This window comes from Rattus rattus, chromosome 7 (assembly GCF_011064425.1).
Source record: "Rattus rattus isolate New Zealand chromosome 7, Rrattus_CSIRO_v1, whole genome shotgun sequence".
NCBI classification, from domain to species: domain Eukaryota; kingdom Metazoa; phylum Chordata; class Mammalia; order Rodentia; family Muridae; genus Rattus; species Rattus rattus.
The window spans coordinates 97,946,393-97,973,845 of NC_046160.1; the positions used below are offsets into that span (position 1 = coordinate 97,946,393).

General features: G+C 39.8%; 1 protein-coding gene across 6 annotated transcripts in view; it reads right to left on the minus strand.

Annotated features, from left to right (window-relative positions):
• Numb (NUMB endocytic adaptor protein) overlaps positions 1 to 27,453 on the minus strand; it is a 123,129-nt gene that overhangs the window by 60,222 nt on the left and 35,454 nt on the right. For 2 of the 6 annotated variants that reach the window (XM_032908101.1, XM_032908105.1), the window contains exon 1: positions 26,649 to 26,733. The exons of 3 other annotated variants lie outside the window; for them this stretch is intronic. The gene's annotated coding sequence lies outside the window, so the exon portion shown is untranslated. Of the gene's footprint in view, positions 1 to 26,648; positions 26,780 to 27,453 lie in introns of those variants that run through there. One more of the 6 variants, XM_032908100.1, reaches the window with a different exon arrangement.

A 27,453-nucleotide genomic window follows, 5' to 3' on the forward strand; every position in this document is an offset into this window, starting at 1 on the left:
TGCAGCTGGACTTGGTAACCACCCAGGTGATCCTGGTTTTAATGCATGAAGGGGTCATAAAGTGCAGCTGAGGCTTGGCACTGGGAGAGGCCATGGAAGGCCATTGGTGAAAGCACAGCCTTAATTGCAGTTGACAACTTAGGACTGAAGGGGTCATGCAAAGGTTTTGAGGTTGGCACCATGAAGAGAGCCTATTAGAGGCTATTGGTGAAGCCTAGTTGCAGCAGAAGATCCCAGTGTATGGAGATGCCAGATGATCACCATGATCAGCAGCAGCAGTGGAGTGGATCACCCTGAGCTTATACTGCCACAGAGGGAGAGCTGGAGAACTGACGCCAGTCCTTCGGAAGAGGCCAGAAGATCATGTGGATCCCAGACATTGGAACAAGAAGCTCTACCATGGAAGTTGCCTTGGAGATCACAAGATGTTTGGGATGCCAGAGCCATGGGCTATCTGCTAAGGAAGCTAGCCCAGGAGAAAGAAGTTTGTTGCAGTCAACTAAGATGAAAAAGGAGTTGGAGATCTGAAGACTGCTTTGACATCAGACATGGAGATGCAGAATTGAAGTTTGCCCAGCTAATTTCCTGTCTTGCTTTAGGGATTATAGTTTAGTGATTGGATAAATCTCAGAAGAGATTTTGAACTCTGTTCTTTTAACACTGTTGAGACTGCTACAGACTTTGGGGCTTTGGAAGTTGGACTAAATGGGTTTTGCATTATGCTATGTTTGGGTATGGCCCCCATAGATTCATGTTTGAACAAGCCTAAGGGGACCAGGGGAGTGGAATGTGATGGTATGTATATGCTTGTCCCAGGGAGTGACACTATTAGAAGGTGTGGCCCTGTTGGAATAGGTGTGTCACTGTGGGTGTGGGCTTTAAGACCCTCATCCTAGCTGCCTGGAAACAAGTATTCTACTAGCAGCCTTCAGATAAACCTGTAGAACTCTCAGCTCTGCCTGCACCATGCCTGCCTAGATGCTGCCCACCTTGATGATAATGGACTGAATCTCTTAATCTGTAAGACAGCTCCAATTAAATGTCCTTTATAAGACTTGCCTTGGTCATGGTGTTTGTTCACAGCAGTAAAACCCCGAGACAGACAACAATAACCATATTTGTAAATTTCCATTTACTTCAACTACCTTAAAGTTCTATACTAAAAAACTTCAAAGACTAACAGAAAACACATTTAAAATAACAGGTTATCTATTTACTTTTACTACTTTAGAAACTTACTTTTTTAAAAATCCCCTTATGAGCTGCCCATACTTCTCTTGGCATTTTGGATTTTCATAGTCCCACAGGAATGGCCTATTAAGTTCTGCATGCAATACTCCAGCCTGGAGTTCTACATTCCTCTGGAAAATGGCATAAATCATGTGGTGAGGTTTATCATCGGAGCCTACTCCTTGATACCAATTTTCTCTATGAGTTTATTCTCTCTCTGACAGAAATACCCAACAAAAGCAGCTTAAGGAAGGTTTCCTGTTGGTTCACAGTTTGAGGGTACAATTCATTGTGGTAGGGAAGGGAATGTGCCTTATCACAGGAAGCTATATGGGTGATCTTCTGTTTTTTACTTTCTTCCTTTTTATTCTGTCAGGAGACCAGCCTAATTATAACACTACCCATATAAAATAGGAAGAGTCTTCCCTCCTCAGTTAAATCACCCTGGAACCCCTCTCCCGGACATATCCAGAAATGAGTCATCACGGGGACTCTAAATGAAGTCAAACTGATCATCAAGATTCCATGCTTGTAAGATTTTTTTAAAAAAAGATTATTTTATGTGTATGGTATCTTGCCTTCATGCAATAAATATGTGCACCATATGCATGCCTGGTGCCATGAATCCCCTGGAACTGGAGTTACAGACAGTTGTGAGCTGCCATGTGGGTGCTGGGAATTGAACCCAGGTCCTCTAGAGGAACAACCAATGCTTTGAACCGCTGAGTCATTTCTCTAGTCCCGGATTTTAACTTTTAAAAATCAACTCATGAAAAAACTGAAAGCACAATCTTAAAACGAATGTGAATTTGAATTCCAATGTCAACAATAGCAAACATTAGACAATTTATTTAGGATTTCAATTCTTCAGTGAAAAATTATAAAGTTTGTGCCAGGCACGGTGGTACATAGTGTTAATCACCATGTTTAGGGCTAAAATGGTAAAGTGTTTGCAATTCACTTTCACTTGTTTTTAAAAAAAAGTAAATCCTAGGACTGAGGAGGCAAAGATAGGCAGCCTCTTCTAAGCTCAAAGCCAGACTGGCCTACACCGTGCGCTCCAGACCAGCTAAAGCTAAATAGTGAGACTATGTCTCACTCTCCATCCCTGACATAAAGATGATAATGCTGTGGTATTTAAGCAAGGAAATACAGTATTTGATATAAAATATATGCTGAATTGAATTAGTTTCCTAATTTTCCTCTTCTCTCCTCAAGGTGAAGCTATAAAACTGGTAGTCTCATACAATCTTTGTCCAGCATCCATTTGATTCCCTCTGCTGGATGCCCCTCTTTGTCACATGTAACACTGGAATCCTCCCTGTTTAAGCTTGTATTTAAATGCTACTTCTTCGCTTTATCTCCCACCACTAAAACTATGCTTTATGTTATTTAATGTTCTCTGTTACAAGCACTGTCTGAACTGCTTGCTTAAAAAGAACATGCCATTCATTTTCTTTCCCTACTACACAAACCACAGTTTTGCACATGTTAAGCTCTGAAATATTTGACAAAGTTTTCTAGATTTCCTATTACAACTGTATATCATGTCCTACCCTTTCTGGCATTTTAGAATTTGAACTTAAATTATCATTATAGCTGTCCCCTGAATCTCAGTTCTTCAGTAAGTACCAACACTGCATCTTACTTGTTCTTTGTTTGGGGGCAGGGTTTTCAATGGAGCCTGTGCTGACCTCCTACTCACAACCCTTCTGAGTTCAGGCTACTAGAATGGGTCAAAACTGGCTTAAAATTTTAAAATTTTAGAAGTAAATTCATAGAGGTATTTGAATGGAATGGAAGGCTATCCACTTTTTACAAAATATTCTTTCATAAGGAAGCATATTAGTTAGACAGAAAATGTTTATTTAAGAAATCTTCAGGGTGCTGGAGAGATGGCTCAGTGGTTAGGAGCACTGACTCCTCTTTCCAGGTCCTGAGTTCAATTTCCAGCAACTACCTGGTGGCTCACAACCATCTGTAATGGGATCTGATGCCCTCTTCTGATGTGTCTGAGGAGAGCTACAGTGTACTCATAGACATTAAATAAATAATAATAGTAATAAAAAGAAATCTTCAAAATACCTATTTTACAAATATTTGGGCCAAAATATAGGACACAAGTTCCTTGAGGCAACAGAACAATTAAACAAACAAACAAAACAAACAAAACCATTCAGGTCCTATAGTAAGAATATTATATTACTAATTTGAAATTTTTCTACATGACTGGGAATTCCTGCAACACTTTATTTTCTTTAAATAATGAGAACAATTATCTTGGCTTCTTAAAAATAAATTACAGCTGGGTATGGTGGTACACTCCTATAATATAATCCTAGTGTTTGAGAGGAGAAAAAAAAATTAAGAGTTCAAGATACATCAGCTAGATTGGGAATTCAGAATCCATCTTGGCTATATGAGATTTTGTCTCAAAAATATATAAAATCAATCAACCAATCATTCTCTATATGTCTTAGTCAGGGGTTCTATTCCTGCACAAAACATCATGACCAAGAAGCAAGGAAAGGGTTTACTCAGCTTACACTTCCACGTTGCTGATCATCACCAAAGGAAGTCAGGACTGGAACTCAGACAGGGTAGCATGCAGGAGCTGATGCAGAGACCATGGAGGGATGTTCCTTACTGGCTTGCTTCCCCTCAGCTCAGCATGCTCTCTTATAGTATCCAGGACTACCAGCTCAGGGGTGGCACCACCCACAACGGGCCCTCCCACTCTTGATCAAATGCCTTACAGCTGGATCTCATGGAGGCATTTCCTCAAGGGAGGCTCCTTTCTCTGTGATAACTCCAGCTTGGGTCAAGTTGACATGCAAAAATCAGCCAGTATACTATATAATTTCTTTTCTTTCTTTCTTTCTTTCTTTCTTTCTTTTTTTTTTTTTACAACTCAGATATATAAAGAGATGTTAATTTAGAAGTTTCCACCACTCCCTAGGGACAGGGTTTCCTCGTGTTGGCCTAACTGCCCTAGAACTCACTATGTAAACCAGATTGGGCTAGAACTCACAGAGATCCATCTACCTCTGCCTCCCCAGTGCTGGGATTAAAGGCATGAGCCACTACCACCCAGCAATTTATGAGTTTTAAGATAAACTTTTAGTTTTACATAACCTCAAAGTAGAAGAAATTTAAAAAGGAAATAAAAAAAGACTATTTTGTTCTACTTTATCACTATATCTATATTTATATTTTTTTCCCTTTGTGTAGGGTCTCACTCTGTATCCCTGGCTGACCTTGAACTCACAGAGATCCAACTACATCTGCCTCCTGAATGGTGGGTTTTATCTCACACTTGAAAAACAAAACAAACAAAAACACCAAAACAACCACATCAAAGTAAACTGCAGACACTGGACCACTTAGTCATAAGCACTTCCTTGTATTTTCCTAGGAATGAAGATAATTGCGTAGCTGATCACAATACAGCTAAACAAATACGTATTACAACAATGTTACACTTTCTATAAAATTATTTGCCTTAGGTTTATTTATTGCCTTGGTTCAGGATATAATTCAGGATCATGAATTACAACTGTCAGGTTTCTTTAAGATTTAATCTCAAATAGTTCTTCAGTCTTTCTCTATTGTTTTGACTTGAAATTTTCAACAAGACAGACCAGTTATTTTGTAGAGTAATACTTCACTTAGGCTTGCCTGTATTTATTTGAGATTAAGAGAAACTAACCGATTGAAGATCATGAAGAAGTTACTTTGCATCCTGGTCCACAGGCAGAGAGACGAGTACTGGACCTGTACCCCTCCCCCACCCCCAGGACACATCTCCTCTAATAAGGCCTTAATTCCTAGTCCTTCCCAAATAGTTCATTATCTGATGACTAAGCACTCAAATACATGCACCTATAGGGAGCTATTTTTATCAAACTACCACAAGGGGGTAATGGTTTGTGGGCCAAAACATTATAAGAACACTGTAATTTTTTTCAAAATCTAAATTTCTCTAAAATAATTATAAGTTTTAAAAACTTCTTAAGTTTTTGGTTTTTGTATATCTCTCAGATCCCCTGGAGCTGGACTTACAGACATCTGTGAGCTGCCATATGGATGCTGGGAACTGAACCAGGTCTTTTGAAGAACAGCCAGTATTCTTAACCACTGAGCCAACTCTCCAGTCCCCTATAATTTTAGAAAGCAAAACTCTTCTGAGAACCTAAGAATTCTTATTATGTTCTTCTTGTTTTTTTTTTTTTTTTTTCTTTTTTTCAGAGCTGGGGATCGAACCCAGGGCCTTGTGCTTGCTAGGCAAGCGCTCTACCACTGAGCTAAATCCCCAACCCCTATTATGTTCTTTCTTGAGCAATACTTGCTAAGTTACAAATTTCTATTTTTTTTTATAAAAATAATGAATGCAAATTACTGCCTGCTTTTCCTTACTATGCTCCTATTCGTGAAGAAGACAGAGCATCTACTGACTGACTGGGATGGAGATGGCTGGTTCTCCACCCATATTTCTTGTAGGGTTTGCAGGGGTCATGTTTCGGGTAAGAAGTCACTGTTGTTTCCTGAGCTGATTATAAAGTAGCATGTGGATTAACTACTGTGGTTAGAGATAATTAAGTCCGGTTCCTGTACAGTTTCTTACACAGCAAAACGTTCCCGTCTCACAGTGATGCGTTGGACCATTATAGCACTCATACATACCATTACCATTTTACAGAGTTTGTGTGTGCATGAAATTCATGATCATATATTTCCCCTGCTTTCCCACTTGCTATTTTGTCTGTTACATATCACACTGTAGACGCTCTTCATGTCATGTGGAAATCCATCCTTTGTCCATTATTTATACTGCAAATGTCTAACATTACTGAAAAAGTAAAAGGGCCAGAGGATTGAGAAGAATGGTTGTAAAATACTGTCTTCTGTACATGACATAGTTGATACACTCCCAAATACATAGAAGCTGTGGCTCCTACTAAGACTTGCACAAAATCAAATTCTAGCATGGGTGGGGAGGGGCTATATACCCTAGATGAGGAGCTGGTGAAAGCTCGATGCTAGGAGACTCCTCCTTCTTTGGGTGTTAGCTACTGGTAAATTGCCCAAGATGCAGTGAATGCCAAATCCGTGCACATATACACTAGTTGAATTTAGAAGATTTTTAAAGAAATAATAGGACAAGAAATTGAGAGGTATATGTGTCAGGAGTCATCCGGGAGAAGTTATAGAGGAAAAAGATGTGTGATCTTATTTCACTCTATGCATGAATGAAATTCTCAAAGAATAAATTTAAAACTTAAAAAATAGGGGTTGGAGATTTAGCTCAGTGGTAGAGCGCTTGCCTAGCAAGCGCAAGGCCCTGGTTCGGTCCCCAGCTTGAAAAAAAAAAAAAAGAAAAGAAAAAAAAAAAAAAAAAAAAAAAAAAAAAAAGAAAAACCACTTATTGGGGCTGGAGAGATGCTCAGTAGTTAAGAGCACTGACTACTCTTCCAGAGATCCTGAGTTCAATTCCCAGCAACCACATGGTGGCTCACAACCATCTGTAATGGGATCTGATGCCATTTTCCAGTGAGTCTGAAGACAGCTACAGTGTACTTACATAAATAAAAATTAGTAAGAAAAATTTTAAAAAACCCATTTATTGTTATCTTAAAAAAAAGGAAAAGAAAGTTATAGAGCTACACTTAACATTAAAGTTAGTTTGAAGCTAAAGTGACTGTTTAGGCTGAGGACACAGTTATGTGTAAGACTCTGGTTCAAGGACCAGCACTGCAGAATACCCACATTTTCTTTAATCTACTACAGTACCAAATTTAAATTTTACCAATAAAAGATACCTAATATAATTCTATAGAATAAATATATCTGTCTGGGGTAGAGGAGACTAATGAAAAAGTAGAGTCAGATTAATGATCAAATTAGAGCTGGGAGAAAAAGGAAAACTAAGAAAAATCCTTACTATAATTTATAAAGTTAAGCATGACTTAGCATTTACCTACCAGTCCAACAAACATCTCAGCCTTCTTTGAAGCTTTAAATCCTCTACAAATCTTATCTCAAAGTCTGCAATCCACAGTCCTCACAAGCCATTACTTTCTCTTAAATTCATCTGTATATCCTTCAGAGCCTTGCTCAAAAGCCTCTTCTTCAAAGTAGCTGCCGTTAACCACCTCCACATTGTCACCACACTGGTCACCTTTAAAAGCTCATAATACTATGAACCTCTCCTTTACTGTTTTATTACAATTTTAAGTAAGTAAGTACTAAATAACTATTTTCCCTACAAGAATGTAAGTTGTATAAGGGCAGAATTCTCATACAGCAAATTAATGATCAATATGTTAATTTGTTATTACAAGTTACTAATGTTAATCAAAACTTGGTAAAATTAAAAGTTGGTACTTGAGTCAGATTGTATGAAGCCGTTTTTCTCAATTGAGACGCCCTCCTTTCAGATAACTACTTTGTGTGTCAAGTTGACCTAGAACTAGCCAGCACAGGGTCTAAAAATCCAGAGGAAAAGAAACTACAGGAAAATAAATGTAGACATCTTGTATTGCTGTTCTCAAAGTAATTTAGTGAATCCTAACCTGGATGAGGCAAGAGGCCGAAAAATAAGCAAACGTCTTATTTTAAAGTATATATAAAAAAGTAAAACTTTCAGATTAAGAGAGAAATAAATTAAGAGTTCAAGACCTGCCAAGAATGAAAGGTCCTGGCGAACACCCCAGGATTCATTTGATACCTCTGAAAGGCAACGCTTGAAGTAAGTGGAAACTGGATTTAAACCAGAACTAGAAAAGCCTAAAACAAAGGCTCAAGCCATCTCAATCCTACAATGGATCAAGGTCACTTGCTTCTTCTTTTAATTACCGTCAGGAGAAAATGAGATCCTCTTTAAGGAAGCAAAGCATCAGGAGCATCTACATTCCTCAGATACAAGTTTTTGATATTCATTTCTAAAATTACTAGAAAAAGGAGAGAGGAGTAAATGACTGAAAACCAAGAGAAAAAGCAGACAACATAAAAACAAAACAAAACAAAACAACAACCACAAAATATCCAAACATTGTAATTACCAAGTATAAACTTGTTCAAGAAAATAGGTAACAAATAAGAATTTTAGCAGAGAATTGGAATCTATAAAAACAAACAGACAACAACAAAGAACCTTGGGATTCTAGAACTAATAAATACTATATAATTAGCAATATAGCAGATGCCTTGAGCAGTAGATTGGACATGAAGTGAAGTAGAATGTACATCTGTACAAAGCAGGTGGAGCCCTGTGGGAAAAGGTTGGAGAGCACAGACAGTAGCATGGCAGGCAGCAGCTAGGGATGAAATGTGGTTGGTAGAGTGCTTGCCTAACAACATAGGAAGCCCTGCTGAGTTCAATCTCCAACACCACATAAAACAGGTATAGTGGCACAGGTCTATAAGTCCAACACCAGGGAGGTAGAGGGAGGAGGATCAGAAATACAAGGTCATTCTTGACTACACAGCCTGGGACATAGAGAGGCCTGCCTGGGACATATGAGAACTTGGGGCTACTGACTGCTCTTCCAGGGGTCCTAAGTTCAATTCTCAACAACCACATGGTGGCTCACAACCATCTGTAATGGGATCTGATGCCCTCCTTCCAGTGTGTCTGAAGAGAGCAATAGTGTACTCATACATAAAATAAATAAATCTTAAAAAAAAAAAAAAAAAGCGGGCTGGGGATTTAGCTCAGTGGTAGAGCGCCACCTAGGAAGCGCAAGGCCCTGGGTTCGGTCCCCAGTTCAAAAAAAAAAAAAAAAAAAAAAAAAGCAAGAAAATTCCAGCAGGCATGGTGGCTTATGCCTTTAATCCCAGCACTCAGGAAGCAGAAGCAGGCAGATCTCTGAGTTCAAGGCCAGCTTAGTCTACAGAGTGAGTCCCAGGACAGCCTGGGCTGCACAGAGAAATCATGTCTCCAAACAAAGAAACAACAAAACAGAAAATTCCAGATGGAAGTACAGTAACAGGAAAGAAATAATACTACAAAGAAGAAACATGGGTAAAAGTAAAACCATAGATTATTTCAAATAACAGTGAATCAAAACAAGATTATATGGGAATAATATAAACTGGCACAGAAAACAACAGTGAAGTGTGTGTAAAACTAGCAATAATAATCCCTCATATTCTTTACGCATAACTCTTTGCAATATGGCTTTGCTATTCCTCAGATCCAAGGATGGAATTTATCTCTTTTCCCAGAGAATTTGGCTTGGTTGTGCTGACTTGCTGTGGCCACTGAAACGTTAGAAAATGAGCTGAGACTTGAAAAGCATTTGCACAACTAGACTTGTTCTCCCCTGCTACTTCCAGAACTCAAACCATCAGGCGAATGAGCTAGCCTAACGGAGGACTCATACAAAAAGAGAAAAAATGCTTCCTTATATGTACGCTGGACAACGCTAGTCTACCAACTATGAACTAAGCTTTAATGCACACAAGCTACAGAACTTAAATGTGTATTTACTATGCTTAAATATGGACCAGTGATCCTCAAACAGGGTTAACTATGCTCCCCCCCTATAGACATCTGGTTGCTATAGTTTGGATCTTAAATGTCTCTCAAAGGTCTACGTGTTAAAAGCCCTTTTTTTAAAAAAAAATTTGATAGAGCTTGGAACCCAGGGTCTAGCACATGTTAGACAAATGCTCTACAACTGAAGTTGAAGCCTAATGAGTGTTGCTGAAAAATTATAAAAAATGAAGGTGTCTTTTACCCCGCACTAGATCCGGCACCGCAATGCCCAAGATATCTGGTAGAGATCTTCATCTCAGTCAGCAAAGCCTCTCACCCACTTTGCTCTATCTCATATCACACTGCCAATGGCTTCTCTTTTTACAGCAACAGGTGGTGAACCAACGTGGTGGGCAAGAATCCATTAGTAGTCCTGAGAGTTGAAAGAAAGTTTTATTTTCTAAGTAAGAGGAGGCCAGTGCCATGTTGAGTCACATGATATCTCAAGCGTGGGAACCTTAAAGAAACACAGTAGCAGCCTAGGCTTGCAGGCTGTAGGTCCCCTGCTGTGATAAGTAGTGGCAGCTCAGAGAGTTAGAGATTAAAAGCTGCTTTTTTAAAAAGTTGTTTAGAAAGTCTTTCAGAATACTCATATTCCTTCTGACATGGGCTCCATGGGCATTTTGGGTTAAAATTCTAGTTAGATAAGCTACTTCTTAATGACAGATATTATTAGAAGGTGATTAAGTTTGTTTTTAAGAAGTAGAGAGGGGGTTGGGGATTTAGCTCAGTGGTAGAGCACAGCAAGCGCAAGGCCCTGGGTTCGGTCCCCAGCTCCGAAAAAAAAAAAAAAAAAGAAAAAAAAAAAAAAAAAAGAAGTTGAGAGTACAGAGATTGCCCGAATCACGTGGGGATTTTCACCCATGGTTCGGGACTTAGTTAGGGAAAAATTAGTCACTGACTCCAAGTAGAGAATTATGATATTTACAAGTTATTAAGGTTAAATAAAAATCTGAGGCTCTGGGTAGAGAGCTTGACGGATTGATATATTTTGGGTATTAAGGTTAAATAAAAATCTGAGGTTCCAGGTAGAGAGCTTACAGATTGATATATTTTGGGCTAAAGTCCTGGTTTGATAAGTTGCTTATTGATATTGGAATTGATAGAAAGTTTAGTTTGTTTTATGAATTACTGTGCTAAAGACCTTATGGCACGTTGATGCCGGCTAATGAGGGTTTGTGGTTATTTTTTATATTTTCCACAATAGAAAGCTCAGATTCTCTTAAGGTGGGCTCCACGGGAATTTTGGGTTGATTTCCTGATATGACAGATTTAAAAAGCCTGACAGGCTCATATATTATTGTTTAGATTACTTCTTTAAAATTGTTTAATCTTCATAATGGGTGTGACTTTGAGTTTTCTGGTTATATTATTACTCTGGGAGAGCGTGCAAGATACAAGCTTTTCTGGTTACAGACTAAGGAACACAGTATTTTGGGAGAAAGGTTTTGTTTTTGTGTTCTTAAAAACAGTGATTAGGGGGTTGGGGATTTAGCTCAGTGGTAGAGCGCTTGCCTAGCAAGCGCAAGGCCCTGGGTTCGGTCCCCAGCTCCGAAAAAAAGAAAAAAAAAAACAGTGATTGGGCTCTGGAAACCTCACAGAGTCATACTGATCAGATTTGAGAGAGGGAGACCTCCTGAAAAACTAGATTCAAGAGAATCAAACAAAAAGGTATCTCTATTAAACCTTTGTCTTGAGAATTATATTTTGTAGAATGTATCTATTTGGATTCCTGGTCTCAAGGACTTTGAGTTGGGTCCAGTCAAGGCACACATCCCACTACATAATTTGGTCCATTTTCCCTACCCCCTATCTCCCAAGGATATCTCAATGCCCACGTACAGTTTGAAGAAGTTATTGAAGAGTTGTCGCCCCAATTCCCTGGACCTTTAGGGGGGCTGAAAGTGGCTATCCTAAGGTTGTTTTCATGAGGAAGTTAGAATTGGTCATAATTTAACAGTGAGGAATTAGTTAGATTGAATTGTACAGCCATAATCTCATTTGGTATCTAAGCTAAAATCATATCTTTGCTTTGGTATAGAATTTATTTGTTAAAAAAGTTCCAAAGTACAAGGTTTAGAGTCAGTCCTTTTATTGATGCCATCACAAACTTCTGAGTTGATTATACATGTGAGTTAAGGGCCAAGTAGCAAATTCACAGTTCTAAGTTTGTCAGAATACTTTCAAAATAATAAGATAGTTAACAGATGGACAACAGTCCAGATTACCTTATATAGATAGATGGTTTTCAAAAAACGTCAGAAATCCAAACTATGAGACGTAAACTTATTTATCTTTTGTTGAGACATATCTGCTCCTAACAGTTCCCCTTTGGTGGATTTAATGAAGAAATTGAGCATCTCTACCTCCAGGTGAGGCAATACTTTGTGGCTAGGCAGCCACTGGCTAGAAACTGCCTGTTTCATCTGTAGACTGATACTGTCCAAAAAGGGATACTTTATGCAGAAGGGTTGTTGACTGATAATCTCTACCGAGTCAGAATTATCAGCCCTTTGAGGTTTCTGCATTTCAAGAGTCTGTTAGTTGACTTTGGGCCAGAAGGCAAAAGACTTGCACTCACATGTTGCTAACAGGGGACTGTGCTAGTGGAGATTTGTCTCTACAACCTCTCAGTTCTGGAAGCCGTGTTAGGCTTCCTATGTTTATAGATAATTGGTCATTCTCAGATTTCTGACAGGGTTGAAGACTGAATATAGTCTCATAACCTATCAGGCTGTTTAACTTCGAAAATACATATTTTATTAGATAGTTATCAGATAGTATACAAGCTAGCCAAGATATAACATAGATTTTAAACCTTTATTAAACTGAAATCGATAACTAAATGTTCGGTTTAACTGATAAAGTGTTGGGCTGGGTGTTAGATATATTTTATGCTTTTAGTTACAAAATGATAATAGTTGTGCTCAGCTTATATTTGAGAGAAAAGTTTTTTTTTTTTAATTAGACAAAAAAGGTGAAATGTAGGATGATGTCATCACACAGGTGTAGGCAGGTACAAGAACGAACGAGGCCTGTCATTGGATGAGAAGGAAGGATGGGCAAGAGAAAGGAACCAAGGAAAGGAGAGGAAGCAGCCTAAAGAACATGGAGGTGGATGTTAAGATTCCTCTCTGCACATTTACAGGTTGTTATGAATATTCTTTTTTTTTTTTCCAGAGCTGGGGGCCGGACCCAGGGCCTTGCGCTTCCTAGGCAAGCGCTCTACCACTGAGCTAAATCCCCAACCCCTTGTTATGAATATTCTTAAGGGATGGATGTGTATAGGGCTTTGTATGTCTAGATGAGCAAATTATATCTTATCCATTGGATCAGAGGTTATTGTGTTATGTGCTCTTTTACATGGCAACTTAAGTTCAAGAGAGTATGTGGTGGCTGGAGACCTGTGTATCTGGCATGGTAGCAACCTGCCTTGGGAACTAAATGGGTAGAGAGATTCTTGCCAGGCTCAGAGAGAAGCCATCGGCAGTGTGATATGAGATATAACAAAGTGGTGAGAGGCTTTGCTGACTGAGAAGATATCTACCCAGATATCTTGGGGCACTACAGTGTCAGACCTACTGTAGGGTAAAATACAGTATTTTTTATAATTTTACAGCAAAGAATGAGAAATCTTCTGATCACTGAAGCAAGTTCAGAATGTGGATGGGGATACCAGCTCCTTCCTCTTCACCTTTTGTATACTTCCCAGTAGAACATAGTGCCCAACCACCATGATACTGCTGCCGCACAGAACAGCTAATGTTGATCCTCACCTGACAGTAGCTAAAATTGTCAAAGAAACAGCCTTTGTACATAGCTATGGGGTTATCTAGATCAGCTAAACTGAGATAGAAAGATTCCCTTTAGCTGTGGCAGAACCAAAGAAGGAAGCTGAGCACACACATCCATTGCTCTCTGCTTCCTGACTGTAGATGACTGGTGACCAGACACCTCAAGCACCTGCTGCCATGACCTCCCACTATGATGGACAGTATCCTCAAACTGTGGACTAAAGTAAATCCTCTCTCCCTTACATTGCTTTTGTTGGGTATGTTAGCATCCTAACAATAGGAATCAGAAAGGTAACTAACACTGAAAACTGGGATCAGAAGTGGGGTCCCTGCTGCACTAAATCCGATCATGTGGTTTTTAGGTCTTTGGAAGTAATTTGTAGAATGAGTTTGGAGCTTCTGACTGAAAGCCTTAATACCTTAAGAAGAGCTTAATAGGCCATTCTGGTGGAAGCCTGGAAAGCTAAGAATAAGAAACATAGACAGTAGCAACCAGGCTCAGAAGTCTCAGAGGGGGAGAACTGCCCCATTCACGTGATAGTCTGAAAATCCCAGTTGTATTCTGCTCATGTCTGAGCACTTGAATATTTCAATTTAAAAGTACTGGACTAATTTCTTTGGCATAAGCAGCATAGCATTTAGGCTATGACATAGGTACTGCCCACAGCTCTTGTTCAGATCTATAGTGGGACAGCAAATAACCAAGAAAAACAAGAAAGAAAAGTTTTTGTAAGCAAGTTTAAATGAGAGATAAGGAGGGTGTTTACAACAGAGTGCTCGCTAGTTTTATGTCACTGTGACATAAGCTAGAGTTATCTGAGAGGAGGAAGCTCAACTGAAAAATGACCTCGATAAGATAAGGTGGTAGGAAGCATGTAAGGCATTGCCTTACTTAGTGATTGATATTGGAGTGTTTAGCCCATTGTGGGTGGTGTCACCCCTGAGATGGCACCTTATAAGGAAGCAGGCTGAGAGAGCCATGAGAAAAGCCAATAAGCAGCACCCTCTGCCACCTCTACTTCAGCTCCGGCCTCCAGCATCCTGCCCTGAAGGACTGTTAGCAGGAAGTGTAAACAAAATAAAACCTGTCCTCCCCCACTTGCTGTTGGTCTTGAAAGTTCATCACAAGAGATAGGAACTCTAGTAAGACACGTGACATCTGTAACTGTTAAACAGGAAAGGTGTTCTGAAGGCAAAGATTCCAGCTTATAAAAATGCAAATCCACCTCACTTAGAATGTTGTGTAGGGTTTCCCTGCTCAAAAACTCTAAGAAAGTAGTTCTTAAGAGTACAAATTTAGCCATCAAAGCATATCGAGGTTTGCCAAAATTGTGGTCTAAGGAGGCCAGGCTACTGTATGTAGTACTCATTTTGGAGGCATGAAAAATGCAGCACAGAAGAGGTCATGGAGTCTCGTTTCTTGGTTTCAGAGTGGCTCTCTGAAATGTGTGCCTGAACCAAAGTCCCAACAATGAAGTTCTGAGAGAAAACTGTCTGAAGTTACAAAATTGAAGCCCAAGTAAGCCAGGCATTATGATGAATGCCTTCAGGAAGAAGATGCAGAAGATCTCTGAGATGGAGGCCAGCCTGGTCTGCATAGTGAATTCCAAGACAGCCAGAGCTACACAGAGAGACCCTGTCTGGAAAAACCAAACAAACAACAAAGACATCACAAAACACAACACAAAGTGAAGCCTAAGTTACACTGGAGACACCAGTACACTAGAGATGCTGAAATAGCGTAATGTCTGCAGAGGAAGCGTCAGGCATAGAACAGAACTGGCTCAAAAGAGAAGCCATGCCTGGTGCAGGCATCAGAGTTGGCGGAGTGGCCTAAACAAAGGCCTTTGAGGCCCAGGTTATTCTATCACAAGGCCCAGATGCCAGACATGGAGCTACATGCTCTGGTGTTTCCCTGTTGAATTTGAGTCTTGCTTTAATCTCATCTTTGCTTGCAATGCCTTTATTCTCATGGAAATAATATTTACTTGGAATCAGTGTATGTTGGAGTATGTAATTTGCATTTTATTTGTTCAAGAGCTCATAGTTAAGAGACTGCCTAAAGTGGTGGTGGGGCACATCTTTAATCCTAGCACTCAGGACTCAAAGGCAAATAGATCTCAGGTCAATGCCAGCCTGGTCTACAAAGTGAGTTCCACGACAGCCAGGCCACAAAGAGAAACCATGTCTGGGGGGTGGGAGGGAGACTGCCCAAGTCTTACACGAGATTCTGCATTTACATGTTCAAAAAGTGTTGGAAGTACTAAAGAATATGAAGCTAGACAATATAATTTTGCATTGTGAGATGGCCATGAGCCTACAGAGACAAGGAGAGAAGGCTATGGATAAGTGATATGTTTGAGTTCACAAGGATTAGAGTTGTGTATAGTTAATGATTCTCAACGACAGGATCTAAAATCAAGGAGACTCTAGAGACTCCTCTGATGCATTATCTGATTAGGTTACATAAAAGACAACTCTAAATGTGGATGAGACTTTTCACGGTTTGAGGCTCAGACTGCAATGAAGTGGGAGAAAGTTGTGTGTAGCAGGTATCAATTAATGCAGAAGCTAACAAGTGGTCAACGTGCAGAGACCAGTATCTAATAAGTATCTATACTACATCCTCCCAGGTTCAGGGGCAATCACCGGAAAGAAAGCAGAAAGAATGGAGGTACCAGACAGTAAGGAAGAGTCCTGTGAAATTCTGTCTTCTGGATACGACATAGCCATAACACTCATGAACTAACCACACCTGTGCTTAAAACACAATCTGCACAAAACAGGGTATTTTAGCATTCCATATGGATGGGGAGGGGAAAGGGACTGTTTTAAATCTTCAGTGTTGCAGCCACTAGTAACTGGTCTATTTCCAGTAAATAACATCTCCCCATCAAACTCAGGCAAGCAACTCTTACTAAAACTCAATGGGTTACCAAATCAGACCAAAACATGGCAGTAGTAGGGGTACTTGTTGGGAAGTTGAATGAGAATAAAAAGAGGTGAACAAGGATAATAGAAAATTTCGTTGAGCTAAGTTTAGGTTATAATATATAAAAACCAAAACTGAACTTGAAAGATGCTAATAGTGAAGAAGCCATGGATTCTTCCTCTGCGGTTTCAGAGCATTCCTGAGTCTGCCTTTAGATTATGAATACCACATACCAACTGCCTTAGTGTCTGCAACTATGACTTCACCATCAGGATAGACTGTACCCACAAACTATAAGCTAAAATAAATCCTTTCATTCTTTTTTTTTTTTTTTTTAAATATTTTTTTAAAGTCAACTTTTTTTTTTCCTGAGCTGAGGACTGAACCCAGGGCCTCGCGCTTGCTAGGCAAGCACTCTACCACTGAGCTAAATCCCCAACCCCAAATCCTTTCATTCTTAACTTACTTTTGTCAGTTCATTCTTGTTATTTTTAACAACAACAAAAAAATGACTAATAAACCTTATCATAGGTCAAACAACAAGGCCGCCTGATTACAGACTTGAACATCCACAACTATGATCCAAAAATCAAACCTCTTCAATTTATAAGATCACCTTAGGCAGATAGTATAGTAACAGAATGTTTACTGACAGAAATTTCTGCAGACATTTTCGGCCTTCATGGACAGGTGCAGTCCCCTACTTGACTGAGGGTAGGCCAGAAACACGCTGCTAAACATCCAACAAAACAGGCCTCCACAGCAAAGAATTATTTGGCCTAAAATGTTGGCAGTGCCAAGAACAAAAATCCCTGAAGTAAGATAGAATGGGGAGCCTTCAGAACAATCTTAACTAACAGATATTTCTGCTAACATGGTAATCACTAATTAGTGAATACCTGAGAGACATATAAATGGTTTGACTGAAGTGCCAGAGTTTAATTTTACTCAGTTTTAACTAATTTAAACTTAAACAGCCACATATGGCTAATGGCTTCTGTACTTGGTAGCATAACTCTAAAACATTAACAGATACCAGTGATAATGAGATTGGTTTTAAAAATTAGTTGGGCTGTACATAATGGCCCACAACTTTAATCTCGGCGTTTGGGAGGCAGAGTCAGGAGACTCTGTGCTTTGAGGCCAGCCTGTTCTATATGAGTTCCAGGTCAGCCAGGGTGACATATAAAAACAATAAATAAATAATAGTTGGACAAGAGCGAGTCAGTGTGATAGAGGTAAAGCTTAGTCATTGGCGATACATAAGTACTCAAATCATTCTTTTTGTTCCAGTAGCTGAAAATTTTGAAGTACAAAGATCAATGAGAAGATTTTAAAAAGTAAAGCTAATATACTTATACAAAAAGTAACTGTGAAATCTAGCTACAATACAACTAATGGGCTTTTCTAGAATTTTACAGAGAAAAAGTTCTGTGATCACCTATGCCCCTGCCCCTGATTTGTTTAATGTGATTTAGGAACAACTACGTTTTAGAGGCCTTCAAATTATACTTAATGAGAGGCTTTGATCAAAATGACTACAGCTAATTAAACATTCATTTACTGTATTACTTAATCCTTTATAGCAGCTCAGTCTCCTTTCTTCTCCTCTTTTCTGCTCTGCCCTATCAACCTCTGGAGAAGGAAAAGGCTGATCAGTGCTCTAACGTTGCTAATAATTTCTTTGTAGGTTTAAATTTCTTTGTAGGTTTAAAACAACAAGGCCGCCACCTCAGCATTAGCAGGGCAGCTTCCTGCTCTAGTGGATGCTCTGGCAATGGGTTCTCTTACTGAGATACAGTGGCTACTCTGTCAGGAAAGCACATTCTACAAAGTAAAAAGATTTTCAGAAACTCATATTTAATCTTCCTGGATTCTAGAAGGAAAGTCCTTTGTCCTAACTGACCACCACCTGGAAATTCTGCCAGAAAGATGAAAATAGAAATAAGTAATTCCAATTTAAAATATGTGGTCATGCTAAAGACTTTAAAGCCACAGAGATTTTCCTGGGAATTTGATAAGTACTCAGCCTAGTTCCAATCACTGAGACTTTAAGAAATCAAGTGAAGGCTTTTGCTCTCCTGCTCTCTCTTGCTCTCTTACCCTCTTTCCCCCTTTGTCCCTTCTCTCCCCATCCCTCCCCCCACGTGCTCATGACCAGTCTCTACTCCTACTCCTCCCCCCCTCTTACTTTCTCTGCCCCTACTACCTTCTTGACTTCCCTCCCCACGCCCTGAATAAACTCTATTCTATACGGGGGCAGAGGCGGGGTATGATCAAGTGAAGGATAAAAGACTCTTAGGTGGTGTTTGGGGAAGACCTGCCACTAAAACTAACGTTCAGGAAAACCCTTCTTGTAAAATGTAGCCCAGGCTGGTCTCAAACTTGCTATATACAAGTGAATGACCCTGGTCACCTGACCCTCCTGCCTATACCTTTCTAGTGCTGGAATTATAAACATGGGAGAAAAACAGACTACAAACATTTTTAAGTAACTTTAAACTTAAATAAAACAAAAACAAACAAACAAACAACAACAACAAACAAAATAAGACAAAACCCCCATGATCTTTCAATGTAGCCCTGGCTGTCTTAGAACTCGATATGTAAATCAGGCTGGCTTTGACTTTGGCCTACCTCTCCCTCTGCCTCTGGAATACTGGGATTGCAGGCATATGCCACTACATCCCACAACTTTCAATAGTTATACTATACCTGAAAACCAATTTGTACAATTTTCTTGTACAGAATGAACTTACAGTAGTTACAGTTACCTGCATAAGATCAAGCCAGGTAACAACCCAGCATGGACAAGAGAGGGACTGTAAGCAGCCCTCACCCTAACTAAGGAGCTATTGTCAACTGCTGGCTGATAGGAGTGGGCAGGCAGGTCTAATGAGGAACAGCTCTGAGAGACACTAAAGGACACACTTGACTTTCTGCCTCTCCCAGGACTCTCTTCTCCCAGGCTGAAGCACTGTCAAATTAGGAACCATTAGCAGAAGTGCTGGACAGCCAAGACTGTAGGGTGACGGTTACGTTGCCCATGCTCTAGCTTCACAACAGTGCACATGCAGAAACACTAACTGGACTCTCTAAGTTATTAAAAAAGTAAAAGAGGATATACAGGTAGGAGGGAGAAGGACTGGGGAAACTCAGAAAAAGTAGGAAAAGAATGTAGGGTTGAATTATGATCAAGATACAGTGTATACATAAATGAAATTGTCAAAGAACAAATAAAGGTTGGGAGATGGCTAACGTGCTTACTGGACAAGCATAGAGGCTGGAGTTCCATCCCCTGTACTCACATAAATGCTGAGTGTAAGCCTAAAATCCCAGTGCTTCCGGGAGGAGGGGAGTAGAAAGATCCCTGGGGACTAGGAGGAAAAGATCATCTCCCAAGAAAGGGGAAATAGAATATAGTATTTACAGAGACAAAGAGAAACTAGAATTTGAGAATTAAATAGGAAGGGACAACTAACATTAAAGTTTGCAAAAATTATATGGAAACCTACTATACATGTATACAAAGTCTCAGATGGACAGATGGATGGATAGACAGACAACAGACAGATGGATGGACGGACGATGGACAGATGGATGGATGGACAGATACATATACACAGACATATATATGTACAAATACACATATCTGTGTATATATGTAGACACATACATATATGTATGTATATGAAGGCTCTACAGTAGGTTTCATATATATGAAAGACATCTAAATGGAGTCACCACATAATAGGGAGACAAAGCTCCAACTAGGCCATCAGGTAAAACCTACAATGCCAGGAATAGGTTATACCTTGTTGACTTGTTAGCCAAGGGAGTCCCACAGAAACCACCAAACATCACAGGCTATTGCCAAGGCTTTTGGTTGTCCTTCATAACCTAACAGTAAGGCCCTATTGCTGAAGACAGCACTTACTGTGGTCATAGAACACAGAGAAGTTGAGTTGTGCCTATCTAGAGCCTTCACCTCTACTGACTAGTGTTCACGGTGCTAGAAAGTACTCTGCAGGTTACCAGAGGGGAAAGGTAATTATCAATTATCACCCACCTACAACCCCTGTGCTACAACTGTGACCTGCCTCCAAGATATACAGTGTAAAAGTGGCACAAATGTTGTAGGAGTAATTTTTCTGCTGAAGGAACAGCAATAAAATGACTCCTAATGACATAATGCCATATCCATAGATCAATGCTTCACTCGACCCACATCAGAGGAGCTGCTTTTTATAGTGATGGGAATTATCAGAGACTCACAACTGAACAAGAGTCAGAGACTTCTGTAGATTCAATCCTAAATGGGATCTTCATCAAACACCTCCCTTCAAGGCTTAGGGATCTATATGGAAGAGGAGGTAGAAAGATTTGAAAGATCTTAAGAGCGGCGGTGAAGAATGCCCTCAAAGAAACTGTCTTTCTAACAGAACAGGAATGGTGCACATATGAAGTCACAGCATGCACAGGACATGCAAGGTTCAAGCCAGATGGGATTGTGGCACTGAGAGGTGGAAAATGGACATGGGACCCTATCCCTAACTAAGGAGCTATCTGCATGTGAGATCAGCTGGCAAAGAAAAAAAATCAGTTTTCTCAATGGAGTCTCACTGGATATATCAACTACACTCCAGGGCAGGCCCTAGAGTTGATTAATACAAATAAAGAAACTCAATGGTATTTTTGTGGTCTTAGTTTCATTTTGTGTCTCATCAAAGAAGTCTAAATGTACAGATTCAACAAGAAGTTAGTCAGGGACCTCTCACTGAGTGCTACAGACCGTTATATCAAAACTACAAAACAGGCCAGCAAAAAGGCCCAGTGAGCAGAGCCTGACCAACCTCAGTCTGATCCTTGGGGCCACATGATGTAAGGAGAGAAACAACTTCTCCAAGTCTTTGCTGATTAGATGCACTTTACAAACACATTAACTTTGGTTTTCTTTTCTGCAAGGGATATAACAAAACCCTAACTTACGGGGTTGGGGATTTAGCTCAGTGGCAGAGCGCTTGCCTAGGAAGCGCAAGGCCCTGGGTTCGGTCCCCAGCTCCGGAAAAAAAAAAAAAAAAAAACCCTAACTTACTCCATAGTGTTATGTGAACAACTAAACCATCACATATAAATACCTTGGCCTGACTGACATATAAATAACACTAGAGAAATACCACTGTGGGCACACTCCACAAATAAAGGACACGTATACCACGACTGAGGACCCGAGTTCAATCCCCAGGATCTACACGGTAGAAGAAGACAACTCATGCACACTGTCCTCTGACCTCAATCCATTCACATGCATGTCTCCATGTCTCTGTCTCTGTGTCTTGTCTGTCCCATACACACACACACACACACACACACACACACACACACACACACACACACACTGTCCCCTCTGACCTCAGCATGTCTCCATGTCTCTGTCTCTGTGTCTTGTCTGTCTCTCTCGTACACACACACACACACACACCCACGCACACACACTGTCCTCTGACCTCAGTCCATTCACATGCATGTCTCCATGTCTCTGTGTCTTATCTGTCTCTCTCATACACACACACACACACACACACTGTCCTCTGACCTCAATCCATTCACATGCATGTCTCCATGTCTCTGTGTCTTGTCTGTCTCTCTCATACACACACACACACTGTCCTCTGACCTCAATCCATTCACATGCATGTCTCCATGTTTCTGTGTCTTGTCTGTCTCTCATACACACACACACACACACACACACACACACGCACTGTCCTCTGACCTCAGTCCATTCACATGCATGTCTCCATGTCTCTGTGTCTTGTCTGTCTCTCTCATACACACACACACACACACACACACACACACACACACACACACACACACACACACACACTGTCCTCTGACCTCAATCCATTCACATGCATGTCTCCATGTCTCTGTCTCTGTGTCTTGTCTGTCTTTCTCATACACACACACACACACACACACACAATGTAAATTTAAAATATTGCAGAATTATCCGTATAAATACAGAGATGCTCAACATGCTATTCTGTACAACCTTGTATATCCGAAAGGTTTCATAGTAAAAAATCATAGTTAATATATTTTCTTGGACTGGATTTCCTTTTATAACAGTGTAATATATAATCTCTAGGGAAAAATTAGGTAATGAGCACTTCACTGCCTTCTTGCTACAATCTCCTATGACTCCAAAACCATTTCAAAACAAGTTAAAACAAAAATGATGGGAAGCCTTCCATTCTGATAAATCTTACCTTACCTTCCTTTATTTTCCACAAACATAAATATAAAACAGGATATAGAATTCTGTAATTATTGAAGCATTATCTAACAGTATCATAGTGTCACATTCAAACTAGGTATAATCTGTTACAGGAAATTTATATAATTGTAACTTTAATCAACAAGACAACCAACCAAACACTACACAACTCTTTAAAGTCTTCTTGTATCAATGAATGTTTTTACAATTAATTTACAAGAAATTACCAAGTAGGATTGTACAATTCTAAAAAGACAGCTATAGTTTTCTCAAAGGAAGCAAAGACACACACACACACACACACACACATACACATACCCACACACACACACACACACACACACACACACACACACACACAAAACTCAACAGTAGATGATACTAGTTTTTCAAATTTAAAATTGAACATCAATTCCTCAAATAACTCTCAAATTATTCAAATGAGGAAAAATCCACCTAGATTGTAAAATTACTATCATAACCATCATAATTATGTATTTATTACTTTGATATCACAAATTAACACCCAAAGTCTTTTTTCTTTGTATTCAGGCATTTGGATAATTAATCTTGACTGTCAACTTGCTTCGGTGGAGAAACATCTAGAACATTTAATGAAGCAGACTTCTAAGTATGTCTGTGAGAGCATGTCTAGAGATGATTGGCATATGCAGCAGCAACTAAGGAGGAAAAACAAGCCACTTGATTATAGGTGGCCCCTCTAACAGGCGAGGGGCCTGGGGAGATGCTGGGGGAGATGGAACAAAAGGTGGAAGGAAGCCAGACAGTGTGTGCAAACTCCACTCTTCCTGAGTAGTGAGTGCATCTACTGTTATTGCCACTGCTTGTGGACATCAGATTCCAGTTTCTTTAGGCTTTCAGTACAGACTCGCACAGCAACCGTGCGGGGACTTCCAGGCCTTCAGCCTCCCTCGGGAGGCATCACTGAGCCCCTTTCCTTCCCCCTCATTCTTACTTAATGGACTTAGAAGTTACCTGGATTCTCTGTCTTTCTAAGCATGCATACGACCACTGCTGAACTGGCTAGACAGACTTCAAGTGTAAGACGATCTAATACAATCCTTTTAAAAAATATGTGTATTTGTATTTTATTCCTCGAGAGCCCTAATTACTTTAAAATCATACTCCACTAGACAAGAAGAACTCAAATTCTTACAGAATGTTCATATTTTTCATTACACACACACACAAACACATACACCCTTTGGTTTTTAAAAATAAACTTTTCAGTTTTTACCTTTTAAATTAAAAAAAAAATTATATCACTTCCCCTCTTCCCTTTCTTTCCTCCAACTCTTCCCATGAATCTACTGGCTCTCTGTCAAATGTGTAGCGTGTGTGGTGTGTGTGTGCGTGTGTGTGTGTGTGTGTGTGTGTGTGTGCGTGTGTGTCCCTAAATACAACCTGTCAGTATATATAATACTGCTTGTATGTCTATGATTTCAGGGTCCTTGACCAAGTAAGGTGCTCTTCTAAGAAACTATTTATCATTCCCAATCTTAGCATTCCTCAGTTACCTGTGACTCTTCGTCTAGACTTGAGGCCCTAAGACCTTTCCTCTGTTTGGTTTGTTTGTTTGTTTGTTTATTTTTAAGGCAAGGTTTCTATATGTAGTCCAGGAACTTAACTCTGTAGAACAGGGTGGACTAGAATTCAGAGATCCACCTGTCTTTGCCTCCCAAGTGCTGGGTTTGAAGGTGTGTGCCACCATGCCCAGCTTAAACCTTTTTTTAAAACATATATTTATTTTATTTTATGTATACAAGTATTCTACATGTATGTATGATTTGCATCATGTACATGTCTGGTGCCAAAGGAGGTCAAAAGGCATCAGATCTTTGGAATGGGAATTACAAGCCACTATGTGGGTCCTCTAAAAGAGCAGCAAGTGCTCTTAACCAGTGGATCACCTTTCCAGCCCTACACCTTTGTTTTTTGAATGGGGGTGGGGGGATCATACTTTATAGCCAGGCAAGCTGACTTTAAACCCTTAATCCTGTCTCAGTCTCTGAAGTGTTGGGACTGTAAGTATATACAACACTTAGAACATGAACAAACACACTCAGATATTTTGAGACAAATTCTTGCTATGTAAATCTGGCTGATCTAGAATTTACAATGCATAGGGTGGCTTCAAACTTACAGCAAGCCACCTGCCTCTGCCTCCCAGATTTATGACTGAGATTAAGTTATTTATTAATATGATATTACAGTGTGTACTACCATATCTATATATCATAAAGTTGTGGTGCTGGGGATCAAGTCCAAGGCCTCATGCATTATATTATTTCTTTGGATCTGCAAGATGGCTCAGTGAGAAAAGGTGCATAGTGCCAAGCCTGACAACCTGAGTTTAATCCCAAGAGTGCCCATGGTAGAAGGAGAGGACTGACTCCTGAAAGTTGCCCTCTGATCTCTTCGTGTGTGCTATGGCACTTATGTAAACCCCCACACATTTAATAATATAATTTTAAAAATACAAGCTGTGACAAATTATATCCCCAAAAGGTATCTAGAACAGCTGACTCCCTATCAAATGCTCTTACAATGTGATGCTGATAGTCTTGCCCTCCACTTTCCAATTCTCCTAACCTACATGGACTCTTATAACTTCTGAAAAACGGAATGAAGTGATCCTATGTGACTTCCAAGCTAAGTCAAGTAAGTCATGTCCCTTCACCCTCCTCTCTTGGGATGTTCTTTCTTGAATCTAGTTAACCATGCAGTGAGAAAGCCAAGCAGTCACAAGGAGAAGTGTAGTGTAAGTGTTCTGGCTAACAGCCCAGGCTGAGCACTCAGCCAAGTCAGCATCCACCACCAGACACAGGAGTGAGCAAGCATTTAAATAATTCCACTTCTTAGCCACTGAGTCACACTCCTCGCTACCCCACCTCATACCATGTTAATGAAGACAAGCAAACCATCAAATTCTATTATTAAAACAAACATGCCTGCCAGGTATGGTAACATACACCTTCTATCCCAGCAATCAAGAGGCAGAGGCAGGTGAAATGCTCTGAGTTTTTTAAAGCCAGCATGGAATACATAGCAAGTTATTGGCCAGCCAAGGCTACAGAATAAGACCCTATCTCAAAACAAAATAGGTAACAGAGAGATAGTTAATGCTCTAAAAGCTACTAAATTTACAGTAATTTGTAATAAAATCACTGTCACACAAGTTCATAAACACAATTTGAAAATGCAAAAAAGGAGGGGGTGGGGATTTAGCTCAGTGGTAGGACGCTTACCTAGGAAGGGCAAGGTCCTGGGTTCGGTCCCCAGGCCCGAAAAAAAAAAAAAAAAAAAAAAAAAAAAAAAAATGCAAAAAAGGAAACAAAATTATCCTGTTTTACCACCAAATGTTAAATATTTACAACTAAATATTAAATATTAAAATAATTAAAACTTATCATTAAATAAATATTTATTAAAGAATATTTAATATTCTTTAAAATAAACAAAGTATATTACCCACTGCCTAAGATTTGGGGTGCTTTGTTTTTACCAAGAAAAGGGGCTAAAAATTCAAAGCCAATTAAATAAAACAGAAAGGGTGCTGAAGAGATGATTTAGCCACTGAGAACACTGACTCCTCTTCTAGAATCAGATATGATTCCCAGCACCTACATGGTGGCTCAAAAAAACCCTTTATCTCCAATTCCAAATTCATCACATTCTTCTGGCCTTCTCAGATACCAGGCATGCATATGGTACAAAGATATACATATAACACAGGCATCCGTGCAGACAAAATACCCATACATATGAAGTAGAATTTAGAAAGAACGGGAAGGAAAGACTTCCTGCAGTTAAGACCCCACTTTTCCATCCCCACTGTCTTTTGCCTACCTGTCTTAAGCAGGTATTTGAGGACTGTGGCCCACCAGTACTCCAGTCTGTGGCTATGGGTCAGGATCTTGGTTGCCAAGGTGGCTGTGCTGGCAGTCTCCCCTGAAAAATGTTCTTTGGCTCCAAAATCTGAAAACTGCAACACAAGGAAATTCTAAATATAGATACATCTTTTCAATTTCAATTCCTTATAGTCTACCTCCATAAACTAAAAAGGCCCAGTGACAGAGTTTAATCCCTGGAATCCAAAGTAGAATCAGAGACTCAATTCTCCACAAAGTTTTCCACTGCCTTCCATATGAACACTATGGTATACACCCTTCCTGCCCCCTTCCTATCATGTGCAAGCATGCACACACACACACACACACACACACATACACACTAAACAAATAAAAATGTATAGGAGAACACAGTCTCTTAAGGTACATAGAAAACAAGTTCCACTAAAAATGGAGTCAGATCATGCAAAAACTAGATGGGTACTGTAGATTCAAGTTCCAGTTTTTTTTTTTTTTTTTTTTTTTTCTTTTCTTTTTTTCGGAGCTGGGGACGGAACCCAGGGCCTTGCGGCCTTGCGCATCCTAGGCAAGCGCTCTACCACTGAGCTAAATCCCCAACCCCCAGCCTTCCTTTTTTTATTTTTTTTAAAGATAGTCTCCCCATCAACCCAGGCCAGTCTAAAAGTTGTGATCTAAGTACTAGGATTACAGGTGTGCCTATCTTGCCTAGCCCCATCTCTGTTTTCTTAAGAGCTACTACTGATCCTAATTAAGTCATGGATTCTCTGTGCCTGGTTCTTTAT